Source organism: Rhinolophus ferrumequinum, chromosome 3, assembly GCF_004115265.2.
Source record: "Rhinolophus ferrumequinum isolate MPI-CBG mRhiFer1 chromosome 3, mRhiFer1_v1.p, whole genome shotgun sequence".
In the NCBI taxonomy this organism is placed as follows: domain Eukaryota; kingdom Metazoa; phylum Chordata; class Mammalia; order Chiroptera; family Rhinolophidae; genus Rhinolophus; species Rhinolophus ferrumequinum.
Window position 1 is genome coordinate 79,863,005 of NC_046286.1, and position 8,887 is coordinate 79,871,891.

At 39.4% G+C, this 8,887-nt stretch overlaps 1 long non-coding RNA gene across 1 annotated transcript; it reads right to left on the minus strand.

Annotated features, from left to right (window-relative positions):
* Positions 1–139: 139 nt before the first annotated feature.
* LOC117015531 (uncharacterized) lies at positions 140–6,723 on the minus strand. The gene is made up of 4 exons (XR_004421753.1): positions 5,454–6,723; positions 4,383–4,443; positions 2,607–2,674; positions 140–1,271 (listed from the first exon to the last, which is right to left on the minus strand). It is a non-coding gene; the product is annotated as an uncharacterized LOC117015531 (long non-coding RNA).
* Positions 6,724–8,887: the final 2,164 nt, after the last annotated feature.

Sequence of the window (8,887 nt, forward strand, 5' to 3'; positions counted from 1 at the left end):
TGAGCCAACTGGCTCATGAATCTACCTCAGTCTGAAACATACTGGCTATCGATCTCTTTTCTTTTCATAAAATATATTCTCCTGGTAGTTTAGTATTTCCATTAGTAGGGCCAATACGGGACCATTGCAGAAGGCCGGCACTGTAACAATAATTGGTTGAAGATGCATGTCTATCGCTGTGGCAAACATTGCCTGGAGTGGAAGGAAAGCCCAGGTTTGAACAGAGCTCAGAAAATTGCACAGGAGAACAACTACATACATGTTAATGACTGGGCTTGCTTGTTCCTGACTAGTGAGTGACCCTGAACTTTTGCGTTATAAGAGGATATCAGCAGAGGCCACAGTTGCCAGTTTCTTTTGGAAAGGCTGCCTAATAGTGTGGAATTTTATGTGAACACAGTGTAAAATGTAGATAGATTAAAACATGGACAGTGAGGGCGAGTACCCACTAGGGTGAGTCTTTGGGCCTCTCAGGAACCTGGTTGACACCATAGAGTTCATGAGCAGAAAACCAAGGAGCTAGGTAGGCTCTGGGATCATACAATTCTTCACCTTTATAGAACCTTTTGCATTTTTCTGAGTGAAGCCCTCTTCCCTAAATACTTATACTAGTACATCACCCAAAATTTAATTTTCAGGAGGTTGTGTCCTTGTGCCTCTGAAACGCTAAACATTTTAAAGCTATTAGATACAGTTGTTGTTTATTTAACCTGAGTTTCTGACATTTCCTCTCCCTCTGCTCCTACATCTGATTCATCATAAAAATTTCTTTTAAACATTTCTTTCTATTCTAATTTATTATGCTATACCAGGTGTCGGCTTTTTAACTTATCTCCCCACCTCCTGCCGTAGCCAAAGTTGTTAATTCCACACATAACCACCAGATGAATTTTCCCTGGACAGCCTGTTATGGGACTTAGACTCCAAAAGAGTCAGTGGTTCTCTGTCACAGTAGTCCCCTCTTATCCATGGGAGATACATTCCAAGACCCCCAGTAAATGCCTGAAACTGTGGATAATAGGGACCCTATGTATACTATGATTGTGTCCTATACAGACATACCTGTGATACAGTTTAATTTATCGCTAGGCACATTAAGAGACTAACAACAACTAATAACAAAATAGAACAATTATAACAATATACTTACTGTACTGACTTTAAAGTTGTGTGAATGTGGTCCCTCTCTCTCTCCCTCTCTCTCTCTCAAAATATCTTATGGTGCTGTAGCACCTTTCTTCTTCTTGTGATGATATGAGATGATACAATGCCTGCGTGATGGGATAAAGTGAGGTGAATGGCGTAGGCAGTGTGACGTAACACGAGGTTACCATGGAGCTTCTGATGAAGCGTAACAAGCATTTTATGGCCCCTCTTGGGCCTATCCCACCAGCATCACTACTCTTTCTCTTGGGGCCATTATTATAAAGTAAGGGTTACTTGAACACAAGCAATGTAATCCTGCCCCAGTTGATTTGATAACCCAGCTGGCTACTAAGTGACTAACAGGCATATACAACGTGGATACTCTGGACAAAGGGATGACTCATGTCTCCAGAGGGACAGAGCAGGGCCCATGATTTCTCATCTGCTACTCAGAACAGCCTGCAATTGAAAACTTACAAGTTGCTTATTTGGGGAATTTTCCATTTAGTATTTTCGGAACACAGTTGACCGTGTGTAACCAAAACCATGGAAAGCAAAACTGCGGATAAGGAGGCACTACTGTATTTAAAATATTAATTCCCAGATGTGACCCATGCTCCATGAGGGATAAACAAGTTGCAAGATATACAGATAAATATTTCTTTAAAATTTTAATAGTAACAGATTAACACTCACGTTTACTAGAAAATTTACAACTCTTTTATCAAACCCATGGAGAGTAGAATTCATACTATTCTGGATTTATTTCTACAACTTGCCTAATGAACTCTTTATTTAGTGATGTTGACTCATTCCCTGTCCTCTCAACACTCTATGCACTGCTCTACCCAGATGATTGTAAGGCCATTTCTCCCTGAAATGCCCTTGCTCTCCATCTAAGTTCCAGCTCCTTGTAGTTCTCTCAATTCTACCCCAGTCCCAAGAGATATCTCTGGACACTCATAGCACTTTTTTCTTGTTCTGGTGAATGTCTCTCACTATTTGCTGTTATCTTGACCCTTAATTTAAAATGTATACTGATATTTAATAGATGTATAGCTATCTTCTTAAAGAGATTAAAAGCAATCTTGATGTATCATTCCAGAACATCATGTCAGATCTAGGCGTGATGCATCCCAGGGCGTGACACCTAGAGGATAAGGAACTGTCTTGCTTATGGCTAAGCTGCATCACCCCAGCACACGTGTGACAGACTGGTGCAGGAGTCCAATATGTAAATGAATGTTGAATGAAGGAGCCAGCTACCTGAAAATCCTGTCTGTTCCACATATGAATATTGCAAATTCATTAATGCTGGGGCTCTCTCTCTCTCTCTCTCTCTCTCTCTCCCTCTTTTCTGATCCTCTTCTGATGTAGGGAAACTGGTAGGTTTTAGAGATTTATGTCTTTTGTTTTTTGTGTGATTTTGTTCTAAATTCAAAACCCTTCGATTCCAGTACCTTTTTCCATGAACTATATTCCTTCCTTCTCCCAGGCATCCCAGTGAGTTTCCATGTATCCTAATGCCCTGAAACGATACCCATCAGACGCAAATTCATTTCGGAACAAAATATCTGAGGACAAGACGAAAACTGTGTAAGACAGATGGATTGCTTTGTAATAAGAAGATGTCATTGAAACTCTAACTCTTGTCGTAAACTACCTGATGTTCTGAATAGAATCAAAAGGAAACAGGGGAATTCCCCTTCCCTCTCCCAGTCCTTAATTCCAGGAAATGTACCAACTTTTTATGTTGACGTCAATACAAACATGCATTGAGTATTTTATTACCAATGTGGTTAGTAATGCCATTGCCTCTTGTGCATAAAGAATAGAGAGACTGTGAATGCAAGTTATCTAAACAAGGCATTAGGACATGACTTGAACGACAGTTTGGAATCACTGTGGGATTAGGAAGTTCAAAGTCTAAAGTTTTGTATGAAAATAAATATCAAATGTGTAAGGCACAAATTTGAAAGGGGAGAAGGGCTGCTGGAATTAAAATCTCTAAGAGCACATGGCCCTTCACAAGTCTTTAGTTCTTATATCCAGTATCTTCTCCATTCCCATTATCAGAGTCCTGACTCTGTGGCCAAGAATTACTCTTACAGCCTCTCCATCAGCCTCTCTGATCCCATTCCTACCTCTGTAACTCTCTATCAATATTGTCAACCATTCAAGTTCCCTTAACCATTGTTCTCATGAACTAAAACGCTTCCTGAATGTGTATCAAATCAAATCTGATGATCAGAGCCTTTTTCCACATGGTTCCATTTTATCTTTCCTGTTCTTGGGTAAGGGCCACTCTTCTCATTGCGTTTTAATATGCTTACTGCTCCTGTGATCCTGAAATGATTCCTCACGAAATCCTGTGCCTTCGATCAAGCCCCTCACCTGTCCAATCCTTGTTAGCTCGTTATAACAGAGTGTTTTAATCATCAGCATACAAACACTCTGTTATATCTCCTATCTTAAAAAAAACCCAAAAACAAACATGTCTTGATCTGATATCCCCTTCCAGTTCTTGCCCCATTGCTTTGCTCCATTTTATAACAAAACTCCTTTATAGAGTTATGTATATTCTCTGTGTTAATTCCTTTCCTTCCATCAGGATTTTGACTCTGTGATTTCACCACCTTGTCAAAGTCACTAATGATATCTGCATTACTATCTATTGGTCAATTTTCAGTCTCATCTTACTTGACATGTTGCCAGTGTTTGGCACAGCTGCCACTGCCTTATCCTGGACGTGCTTTTTTCACCCACAATCTCCTGGTTTCCATCCCTCCTCCTTGGTTTTGGTATTTACTTTGGGTTTTTCTTTTCTTCCTTCCTTCCTTCCTTCCTTCCTTCCTTCCTTCCTTCCTTCCTTCCTTCCTTCCTTCTTTCCTTCCTTCCTTCCATCCTTCCTTCTTTCCTTCCTTCCCTTCCCTTCCTTTTCTTCTCTCTCTCTCTCTCTCTCTCTCTCTCTCTCTCTCTCTCTCTCTCTCTCTCTTTCCCTTCCTTCCTTTCTTCCTTCCTGCCTTCCTTCCTCCCTCCCTCCCTTCCTTTTTATTTTCTTTTTGTGACTTTCTTCTTTTTTTTTTTTTCCTTCTAGTTCCTTCTTATAATCCCTGATCTCTTAACATTGGTATGTCCTGAAGCCCTATTCTTGGAAATCTTTTCCTATCTACACTCACTCCCTAGGCGATTTCCATTTTGTGGCTTTAAATACCATCTATAGGTTAGTGACTCACAGGATTATTCTCTAGCTTGAACCTCCATCCTGGACTCCAGACTCCTGTGCTCAGTCTCCACCTGGAAGTGTAAAGGCGTAGCAAATCAACATAAAGAAAACTGAGCTTTTGACCCTCCCCTCCCAACACTCCTGCAGTCTTTCAGATCTCAGTTAATGGCTTCTTCAATCTTCCCATTTTTTCTTTTGTTTGAGACACTAACTTAATAACTGAAACATTCATATAACTCTATATCATAAGAAGTGACAATACATGAAATAGAGTGATGCTTATTTACATGGATTAAGCTTGAAACATTGAATATAAAAATAACAAATATGCAGAATGTTATATATAACTTTATGCCATATATACACAGTTCAAAAAAAATGCAAAATAGTACTAAGTAGCGATATGTACATATGTAATAAACTACCAAGACGTCATGGGAATGATCTAGAAAAATCTTAGGATAATGATTTCCTCTGGAGGAAGAAAACAGGGAAAGGAGGAGAATGTGATCAGAGGCCAATACAAGAGGTGCCACTCTATTCATAACACCTTGTTGCACAAACTGAACAGTGGGTACATAGGTGATTCTTATGCAATCCTTTGTATCTGTGTGAGAAACATTTTCATAAGTTTTTAAATAACTTCAATATGCATTTGTTTTTTAATAAGTGGATGTTTCATAAGGAAACGCCACAGGGCTTTGCTATTTCTAGGCAGGCTCTTTCTTTAGGCCCATGTGACTTCCCTCCTCTCTCGGCCTCCACATGACATTGTCTTCTGTGAAGCTACTGCCACCCACTGTATTTTTTGAGTTTATGGTACCCAAGACTAGCAGAATAGTGCCAAGCCTTTAAAGTTCCCCATGAGGAAATGCACACAGGATGCTTGCATTTAGAGGTTTTGTGCAACTCACTACTGAGGTAACAAAACCGAGGTAATAAAACTGAGGATCTGGGTAACAAAACCGAGGGTGTGCTTTTGTCCAAGTGACAGTAACCCAATTCAAAACACTTTGAGCAAAAAAAAAATGACATTCCTAGACTCTCATAACTGGAAAGTCTAGTGGAATACTGGTTTTACCCGTCTGGATCCAGGTGCTTGAAAGATGTCTTCACAGTTCTCTGGCTTAGCTCTTCTTGGTCCTTATCCTCGGACACGCTCCTTCCAGTTCGCAGTGCAGATGGCTACTGGGGGCTCTGGTTTACATGGTCCTTGTGCCGCTGGTTACAGAAGACAGAGCTTCTTTTTCAATGTTATATCAAAAGTCTTAGGGAGGATTCTCACCAGCCTGGCTCCAAATATGTGTTCAGCCCCCATAAATCTCTGGCCCTGCAGGTCTAGTCTGTGATTGGCTAGGCCTGGGCAATACATCATACACCATGGGGCTAAAAGGAACGATCCCCAACCCCAACCATATGTGAAGTTCCCTTTAATAAAGAGGGGAGACGGGAGATTTGGCAGAGAGAAATAATAGACATTCATCACAGGAAGCTATAAAAGTTTCCGACGGTAACCTCGATTCCCTTGATCATTTTTATCGACTCTTACTGGGAGAATCGAGGCCAAAAGTTGCAATGAAGGAAGAACAACTTGCATTTCTGAAGACCTGCGAACTCCTTGGCATCTATTCCACTCATGCTTTTTTCATTCCTTCTTAGATCTTTAATTCTTCCACTTAATTTCTTATACTATCACTTTATCATCTTTTCTAGAATATTTGGATTCCTCTCCGATCAGTGAGCTGTTTGATCAATTAATGGGTTCCTAGCCATGAGGCATGTTAGGACTTGACAGTTAAGGGATACCACTGCCCTCCACCTACTTGTTTCCTACTTCTACTTTCACGTGGTCAGGAGTCTATTTATATAAGATGTCCCTCAGCGGGAGTGATTATCAGCAATTGTTTTCATGTCATATCCAAATGGCAATGCTCTAATTCACTCATATGTTCTACATGTCACTAAGATACTTAAATTTGAATTCACATAGGGTCATATTGGAGGTGTGATCTGAACAGTGAAAGATTTTTGTTTCATCCAGTAAGATCTGTAGAACTATCATGTACCCCGAAACAAAGAGGACACCCAATTCTGGGTATCTATTCTTTCTGTTCTTAGTAATCTTTTCAGTTTATTCGGCACCTTTGTTTCAGGCACTGTGCTATATATTAGAAATACTTCAAAGATGAATAAGCATGACTTCTGTCACCAAGAAGCTCACTTAGTGGTAAATACATCACATGTAATTAGTTAATAACATGAAGTGTACGGTGTTCCACAGAGCACAAAGGTAGCTGTTTTCCATTTGTCTGTACTTAGTATTGTGTCTTAAATACGTACCAAGTTATTGAGTCAGTTGGACTGGGGTCAAATAATTAGTTACTAAGTAGTTACTAAGTAGTTCTGTACTTATTAGTTATATCAACCTTGAAGCTCCCTGACCTTCAGTGTCTTCATCTGTAAAATGCAGTTACTATACTTTCCGATGCCACGAGGGTTGTAAGAATTTATAATGCATGTGAAGTCTTGTAGACATAAAATATGTTAGGCCTAACATTCATTTCTTTAAAATCTATCATTTCTTATATGGTTTATTACATCTTAGATTTCTTTAGCTCTGGCTTTTCATTTCTAGCAAATGGAAACTTGTCTGGAACCTAGAAGTTGCTATAGTAGACTTCTTAATTATAGACAAAGGCAGGCTAAATGCAGGTTTATAATGTGGTGAAATCAAACAACAAAGCAACCTAAAATCCATTTTATGTAAGGTAGGATGCCAAAAACATTGAAGTAAATTACTGTCCGATAACTGGTAACCATGTTAGTATCCTTGCAAAGTTGTCTATGAAAAAACCCCCATTTTAACCTTCTGGACTTCAAATATTTCATATGTTTGTTATGCCTGCTTTTAATTTATAGAAACTTCAGCTCATTAGTCACCATAGGTAACTGTATTCAAATTTGTACTTCTAATTCTAAAAAACATATAAACTACCATTTTTTATCATAAAATGGTAGTTTATATGTTTTTTAGAAGAAAAAAGAATATTAACCTCCTTTTTCACCTCTTCTCTTTGTCGATACAAGGGTAAAAATCTCAATAAAATGTGTATGAGAGACTTATAATTGTCAATAACCTAAAATGTTTTCATTATTTATAATATTGAAGATTAAAATTATAACGTAAAATGACCTTAGCATAAGAAGTCCTGAATCTTCAGCTAATGGACTGAAATTCAAGCATTCAGTAGGATTAGACAAAGGGTAAAATATTTAAAAAAAAATTAGCTTGAGATAAAAAATGAAAAGTACATAAGAAGAGCAGGGGAGCAATGGTTTATAACTCTTATAACTGATCATAGCTATTGCTCAATTCATATTTACATAAATAAAACATCACAAAATGCTTGAAAACGGGTAAGCTGAAATCATTCAATCAATTCCTATTATTTTTATGCTTTGACTTATCTTTAAGTGGCCTGGAAATTCTCTAAGACACTGTTGAAATATCTTCTTTCACACTCTAAGTACTTCATGTCTCCAAGAAATCCTCTTCATGGTTGTTACTGTTTCTACATCCAAATGTCTTTTCAAGAAAACCTTTGTCAGAAATGTCTATGTGTGGCTGAGAGAATGTGTGTGTGTGTGTGTGTGTGTGTGTGTGTGTGTGTATTAATCTAAACAGACATCTGCCCTCAGATTTCTTTGAGAACACTATCATTGATAGAATACCTAGGAGAGGTGATCAGAATGGAGTTAGAAATGTGAATGGAATTTAAGAAAGAGGTCCGAACAGAAAGAATGCCACGGGAAATCACTGTATAGCAGACTGAGTTAATGCCATGAGAATAGGACAGAATGCAAAGGACGAGTCAAAAGTAGAAAGTAGAGGCAGTGGTAATTGCAGAGTAGGCCGAACATATCACAGAAACTACTAGAATAGATCATATCACAGGGATAATGTCACAGAGTGGCAAAAAAAGAGCAAAAAGAACGCATAGACCAGTGGTCAGGCATCTACACATTCTACGAAGTGTTCTCCCTAAGTAACAGTTATTTTCAATGTCAGATGTGTAGTAGACTGGGGGAAGGGATGTCATGCAGGGTATCAGGCGGGGTCTCTGGTCCCACTCCCCACATAAGAATGCAGGATATGGTGAGGCCAAAAAGGAACATCCACGGAGCTATAGACAGGGGAGTCATACCACTATAGTCTCGCTGGCAGCTGGGTTGGAGACACAGGAAGCAGGAGCCAAACTATCCGCAACCTGCCATCTGCTTCTCTGCAATCCGCAACCCGCACTCCGCCGTGCTAACTACAATTCGCGCTTGCTAGCTCAGCCACCATCTTCTTGCTAGGTCCCATTTTCTGCTAGCGTAGCCACGGCAGTTATATTAGTGGCCAATGGCTCACTGGTTACAGCTGATGGCCAACTAGCCACAGCTGATAACCATCCAATCACAGTTGATGGCCATTTACTACTTGAGCCAGCACCTTTCCATGTGAGGCTGTGA